This window comes from Bubalus bubalis, chromosome 4, assembly GCF_019923935.1.
Source record: "Bubalus bubalis isolate 160015118507 breed Murrah chromosome 4, NDDB_SH_1, whole genome shotgun sequence".
NCBI lineage: Eukaryota > Metazoa > Chordata > Mammalia > Artiodactyla > Bovidae > Bubalus > Bubalus bubalis.
Window position 1 is genome coordinate 164,795,383 of NC_059160.1, and position 7,496 is coordinate 164,802,878.

At 42.3% G+C, this 7,496-nt stretch overlaps 1 long non-coding RNA gene across 1 annotated transcript; it reads right to left on the bottom strand.

Moving 5' to 3' along the window:
• Nucleotides 1-1,715: 1,715 nt before the first annotated feature.
• Nucleotides 1,716-3,335, bottom strand: LOC112584718. The gene is made up of 2 exons (XR_003109124.3): nucleotides 2,941-3,335; nucleotides 1,716-2,630 (listed from the first exon to the last, which is right to left on the bottom strand). It is a non-coding gene; the product is annotated as an uncharacterized LOC112584718 (long non-coding RNA).
• Nucleotides 3,336-7,496: the final 4,161 nt, after the last annotated feature.

Sequence of the window (7,496 nt, forward strand, 5' to 3'; positions counted from 1 at the left end):
GCAGCTTCAAGACATAGAGCTGGGAAAAGCTAATACATAGGGAGTGTGCGGCAGCTGATTCCAGCCGCTACAGAAGTCATTCAGGGTTTGGTCAGCTAAGCAAAAAGGTAAGGGGAAAGGACTAGAAAATGTGCTGTGTTGAACATCTCTCTGGACAGCATTAAAATGCTAGAAACTTTACATTTATAAAACCACAGCAATGAAGTGAACAAGAGAAAAACCACCAGTAAATAGGAGGTCTCAATAAAAAACTGAAATATGAAAGACAACTATTGTATCAGAGCAGAAGCAGGGGCCATTTATATGGCTTACATTAAGGACAAAAAGGAACCAGTTTGGCTGCAGGCTCAGAAATGCGTAATACTATGAACATGAGACATGAAAGGGAAAGCAGTGAACTTAATGTTCAGTTGTATTTGGGACAGTCCCCTCATTCCAAACACACTTGTCCTCCTCCCCTAACCCATGTGCACTGTCAACCAGCAGAAGATGAGAAATTTCTTCTCTGTAGAAATCAAATGGCCCTTAGGGACAGACCTGCATTCTACTTTTGTGAGTCCAACAGAAAAACAGTTATCTTCTAGTTCCAATACATTTATAACAGAGCTTCAAAATGCATGAAATAAAAACAAAATTGAAATAGCTGTAGGCAAATTATCAATCTCAACACTTGGTAATTGATAGCACAAATGGACAGAAAATCAGTTAGGATATATAAGATTATCAACCAGCTTGACTAACATTTATAGAATAGTCCAACAACAGCATAATACACATTCTTTCCAAGTGTACATGTTATGGGCAAAAAAAAAAAGTTGCAAACAATTTAAAAGAATGGAAATCATACAAGATACACTCTGATCAGAACTTAATTAGAAATTGCTAACAGATATAGAGTCACCATTTAAGTTAATGACTCCTAAATAAGCCATGGGATAAAGAGAAAATAACAAGGAAAATCTGAAAATATTTTGAATTATAACAATGTGTGGGGTGTGGCTAAAGTAGCATAAAATTTTATTAATTATGCCAATAAATCCAACAACTTAGTTGAAATAGAAAAAGTTGTTGAAAGGTACAAACTACCAAAGCTCACTCAAGAAGAAAGAGAAAACTGAATAGCCCTATTAAACTAATATTTGTAGCTGACAACCTTCCCACACAAAGTACAGGCCAGACGGTACAAGTGAATTCTGCCAAACATTTATGGAAGACATAGTAACAATCTATATGAACTCTTCTAGGAATAAACACATTCCAACTTATTTTAGGAGCCAACATTGCCTACATACCAAAGCCAAAGAGGTCTGCAAGACCAGTCTTGCATCCCCTGGAAACCTGAACTGACTGGACTCTCCTTCAACACAAAGTGCTGCTTCCCGGAGGGGCAATTGCAGCAGCTGGTTGCACCCATTTCCCATAGTCACTGAAAGATTATTTACTGTGATACCTACAGGAAGATTAGGAAAGAAACTTTTTTTTAGGATTCTTACCTTCTCATGAGGAATTAGCATGATGATTTAAGGGCCAACACAAATCATGTAACAATATTTGCATTTTTGCTATGACTATGAGAAAACGCAAACTGGGTCAACAATAGCACAGAATAGTAACAGCATACAACCTGCGTATTTCTGCATATTACTTCATCCCGGTACTGATGTGTTCCTGTATATTATCCTTGAAGTTGGTTTTCATCTATTTCTGTATTTCCATTCTAACTTACTAACCCTGAAAAGTCTCATATAAGACACTAAACGAAGGAGAAAAAGAATAACTCACTTTAGATCTGTTATTTTCTGTGGGATCAAGGACACTACATGTAGAGAACAAGAGTGGGGCTGGAGGAGAAAGAATAGATCACAAGAGATCTGACCTGCCTTGCATTTCCTGGTTCTCTTACCTATACGCTCCGTACACTAGCTAGATGAAATGTCCTCCTTAGAAACATCTTTTGGTCCTTAACTACCTTGGCAGTAGTTTCTCAGTCTTTTGATAGGAACTAAGTTTGACTTAACTGTGTCTGAAAATCTGACTACTGGCTAGGCTGCTAAGAATGGGATGACCTGGACATTCATCCTCTGGGGCTGAGTTTTCTTCATCTTTCGTGCTGGGCAGAAACTAGTAATCCAGGAAGCTCTTTCCTTCACTCACTTCCTGTGTCTGTGAAGTGAGGATGAAGGAAGCACACACAGCTCTCAGTGCTCCATGGGATAAGGGGCATGTTGTGAGGCCTCCTCAGGAACTGGAAAGAGTGGAGAATCTGAAATAAGTCAAGGGCTTTTAAGAATGTCTGAGATAACATTTTCTTAGTGGTAAGTGGTATATCTTTCCCCCATACTATGCTCTCTCAAACCCTCAAAAGTGTGATGTCCTAGGCAAATTTTCCCCTTGCCTAGCCCAGTTCATCTCTCCTCTCCAGTTCAAACAGGTTGCCACAGTCTGAAGGGAGGCTTGGAGAGCACAAGGGTTGCTTTGTGCTATCAGTTGTGCCAATTTAGGATCTGCTTTCTTGGCCTTGTTCCTCATGGGTTCCGCGGTCCTGGTGGGAGGTCTCCACTCGGATGAGCCACTTTCCAGGTGAGATTCCTCTTAACCTTATAAGATCGGCTTTGAACCAGGAGCTGAACCTAAGGGACAAAATCATTTTAGTTGGAACCTACTTGAGGAATCCAACTTCCAGAGCTCCCACATCTCAGGTAGGTCTTTCAATAAATTCAAATCAGGACTTCTGAAAACAGACAGGGTGGACACATCAGGCCAGGCCCATAACTCATTTGAATTGTGATCCCAGAGCCCTTAAGGAACACCCAGAAACCTAGAAATACAAGTGCCCCGTGGTAAGAGTCCACGTTATACAGCAAGTGATGTCCTCTGGCTCAGTGTAGGGACAGATACAACGCCAGACTAAGCAGATGGTTTTGTGGGGAGGAAACTAACGTAGATGTGCATCCTGGCGCCGTCTCCCACTGCCGGTGCGGTTTTGAGGCACTAGCTGGCCTCTCTGAATCTTTCCTGACCTATTAGAGTGGAGAAGGGAAGGCCTAAGCAGGCCCTCACGCAAGCTCGACCTGCCGTTCGCACCGGCCACCCCCAAGAGCGCTTCGTTCCCGCCGCACCGGACTGAGGCTGCGCGCCAGGCGGCGCATGCGCCAGAGCGCCTGTCCGACTTGAAGGGCACTGCCACATCTGGCCTACAGGCGGTGTCCTGGCCACAAGCCGGCTGCTGCTGCTGCTACTAAGTTACTTCAGTCGTGTCCGACTCTGTGCGACCCATAGACGGCAGCCCACCAGGCTCCCCTGTCCCTGGGATTCTCCAGGCAAGAACAGTGGAGTGGGTTACCATTGCCTTCTCCAATGCATGAAAGTGAAAAGTGAAAGTGAAGTCGCTCAGTCGTGTCCGACTCTTCGCGACCCCATGGACTGCAGCCTACCAGGCTCCTCCGTCCATGGGATTTTCCAGGCAAAAGTACTGGAGTGGGGTGCCAGCTGGCAGTGAGACCTAAACCGTCGATCAGAGTAGGGACGGGGATGTGAGGTGGCTGTTCCTCTAGCTGAGATCCTGACGCAGGTGGAAGAAATGATGGGACAAGAGACCTAGAATGCAAAATTTGAAAACCCGTTGGCAATAGGGCTTCTCCCAGGAGGCACAGCAGTTCAGTGTGGTGGTGTTCGCAATTGTAGTAATCATGATAAAATATGCCAGCTTCTCAGAATTACTTGTGAGAAATGGAATACTGCCTGCCATATCAGTAAACAAAGGACGTCATAGTCATCTGTGGTTATGGCCACCTTTAAGCATTAATTGGTGAGCCCTAAGGCAATGCAGGAACTTAAGAAGATACTAAGAAAAAGTGGCAAGAATATACAGAAGAACTGTATAAAAAAGATCTTCACGACCAAGATAATCACGATAGTGTGATCACTCACCTAGAGCCAGACATCCTGAAATGTGAAGTCAAGTGGGCCTTAGAAAGCATCACTACGAACAAAGCTAGTGGAGGTGATGGAATTCCAGTGGAGCTATTTCAAATCCTGAAAAGATGATGCTGTGAAAGTGGTGCACTCAGTATGCCAGCACATTTGGAAAACTCAGCAGTGGCCACAGGACTGGAAAAGGTCTGTTTTCATTCCAATCCCAAAGAAAGGCAATGCCAAAGAATGCTCAAACTACTGCACAGTTGCACTCATCTCACACGCTAGTAAAGTGATGCTCAAAATTCTCCAAGCCAGGCTTCAGCAATACGTGAACCGTGGACTTCCAGATGTTCAAGCTGGTTTTAGAAAAGCCAGAGGAACCAGAGATCAAATTGCCAACATCCACTGGATCATTGAAAAAGCAAGAGAATTCCGGAAAAACATCTATTTCTGCTTGACTATGCCAAAGCCTTTGACGGTATGGATCACAATAAACTGTGGAAAATTCTGAAAGAGATGGGAATACCAGACACCTGACCTGCCTCTTGAGAAACCTGTATGCAGGTCAGGAAGCAACAGTGAGAACTGGACATGGAACAACAGACTGGGTCCAAATAGGAAAAGGAGTACTTCAAGGCTGTATATTGTCACCCTGCTTATTTAACTTCTATGCAGAGTACATCATGAGAAATGCTGGGCTGGAAGAAGCACAAGCTGGAATCAAGATTGCCAGGAGAAATATCAATAACCTCAGATACGCACATGACACCACCCTTATGGCAGAAAGTGAAGAGGAACTAAAAAGCCTCTTGATGAAAGTGAAAGAGGAGAGTGAAAAAGTTGGCTTAAAGCTCAACATTCAGAAAACGAAGATCATGGCATCTGGCCCCATCACTTCATGGCAAATAGATGGGGAAACAGTAGAAACAGTGTCAGACTTTATTTTGGGGGGTTCCAAAATCACTGAAGATGGTGACCGAAGCCATGAAATTAAAAGACGCTTACTCCTTGGAAGGAAAGTTATGACCAACCTGGATAGCATACTCAAAAGCAGAGACATTACTTTGCCAACAAAGGTTCGTCTAGTCAAGGCTATGGTTTTTCCTGTGGTCATGTATGGATGTGAGAGTTGGACTGTGAAGAAGGCTGAGCACCGAAGAATTGATGCTTTTGAACTGTGGTGTTGGAGAAGACTCTTGAGAGTCCTTTGGACTGCAAGGAGGTCCAACCAGTCCATTCTAAAGGAGATCAGTCCTGGGTGTTCTTTGGAAGGAATGATGCTAAAGCTGAAACTCCAGTACTTTGGCCACCTCATGAGAAGAGTTGACTCATTGGAAAAGACTCTGATGCTGGGAGGGATTGGGGGCAGGAGGAGAAGGGGACGACAGAGGATGAGATGGTTGGATGGCATCACTGACTTGATGGACATGAGTTTGAGTAACTCCGGGAGTTCGTGATGGACAGGGAGGCCTGGTGTGCTGCGATTCATGGGGTCCCAGAGTCGGACACAACTGAGCGACTGAACTGAACGGAACTGAAGGGAACTCAGAAAGGAAACAAGGAATACCTGTCTTCTGGCAGCCTTCAGATTGCAACCACACCCCCTGCGCCCTGAGGAAGCTCAGGATACTGGCCGATAGCCGAGGTGCATATCAAAGGATTGGTTTGAGCCCAGACTCCTCTATCTTCCCATGCCTAGAAAAGCGCTAAATTCCTTGAGATGTTTGGTTTTCCTTTAATTTACAATAATTTTGTGTCATTCAGACTATCTACCCTTTGTGCAAAACCCCTGTATATCCTAGCTAACGCCCTCGCCTCCTTGGAGCAATTTTTCAAAGCTTACTTGAGAGGCTGCCTCCCAGGCCTGAAGTCCTAAGAATGTCTGTTGTATAAAACAACCCTCAACTTTTAGGTTGTGCATTCTTTTTCGGTTGACATTGGCAATACACAAAACTGTTCGATGAGTGAAAATGCACAACTGAAAAAAAGTATCATCTCTCCAACATGCACAACCATTTGATGTTTTACCCAAATGGGATTTCCAAGCCATAAGAATTTCAGTAAGCAATATAAACATTTTCTTGGTCAATATATTTCCCAATATATTTAAAATTGTCCAAATATTTCAACAATTTCAACAGAAAATTTAGAAGATTCAGTGGGCAGGCATACTTCATCTGGAATCACCAAATGTTGGTATCTTTCTCTGGCTTTATCTGATGTGTCTTTACTTGTGAGGAAACTGGAGCCCTACATGTGCCATCCCGTGTCTTCTAAGGACGTACTTTTACATCATCACAATACCATTATCCCACCTAGAAAATTTAACCACAAACAGCATCTAATACAAAGTCCATATTCTAAGTGCCTCATCCTAAGAGTGTCTTACAGAGGTTGTGTTAGGTTTTTGAAGCTGTCTTTTTAAAACCAAGATTCAACAAGCCCATGTATTATATAATACACAGTAGTGGAGTGGACAAGATTCACTCATCAAGTACTAATTTTCCCATTGGAAAAAAGTGCAGAGAGAGTATTCCTTTGTTGTCTTTTTGTTTTTGGCTGTGCCAGGCAGAATGCAGGAGCCTAGTTCAGGTCAAGACCAAACCCATGCCCTGTGCAATGGAACTGTAGAGTCTTAACCACTGGACTGCCAGGAGGGTTCCAGAGACAGAATTCTTAAAAATCATAGATCTACCCTCGCCCTCTCCCACAGAGTCCATCATTGAAACATGTATAATATCATATGTGAAACGAATCGCCAGTCCAGGTGCGATGCATGATACAGGATGCTCAGGGCTGGTGCACTGGGATGACCCAAAGGGATGGTATGGGGAGGAAGGTGGGAGTAGGGTTCAGGATGGGAAACGTGTACACCCGCAGCAGATTCATATTGATGTATGGCAAAACCAATATTACTTTATTACAATTACTATATTGTAATTAGCCTCAAATTAAAATAAATTTAAAAAAATCATAATCTACAAATAGGATAGAGTTTTGCTTTAATCTGCTCCATAGGTTCTAAGTATCCCAAGCTATTATCTATCAATGCAACTAAACAGTGCATCAGAATTAAATTTTATTACAAACATTATTCTGTTCCCGTTACCAAGTTTTAGAAATATTTTACAGCACAAGCATTACCACCACTCCTAAATGAATATTTGGGTTAGCTGATTTTTAAAAAAAATTTTTGAATTATAACAACACTGAACATTAAAATAGCAGTACAAGTCAGCAGATCATTTACAAAACTTTCAAAGCACATACACAACATATATAGGAAACTGACACATGATAGTTAAATTTTCTGTTAAAGGTGACTGCATATAGTAATATCAAACACTACCCTCACTTTGCTTCTCAAGAGTGTTTTGAAATTCTATGACTCCAAGCCATTTTTAAAAATTTTAATATTGTACTATTTCAAACATCGTGCATAATATACAACTTTCAAATATTTATTCATATTATTTTAAATATGCATAATTTATATTTCCATAAAATGCAACAGCACTGTACTCAACAGGCAATTCTTTGCAGGGCTCAGAGGTGGATGAATTTCAGCGGACACAGTT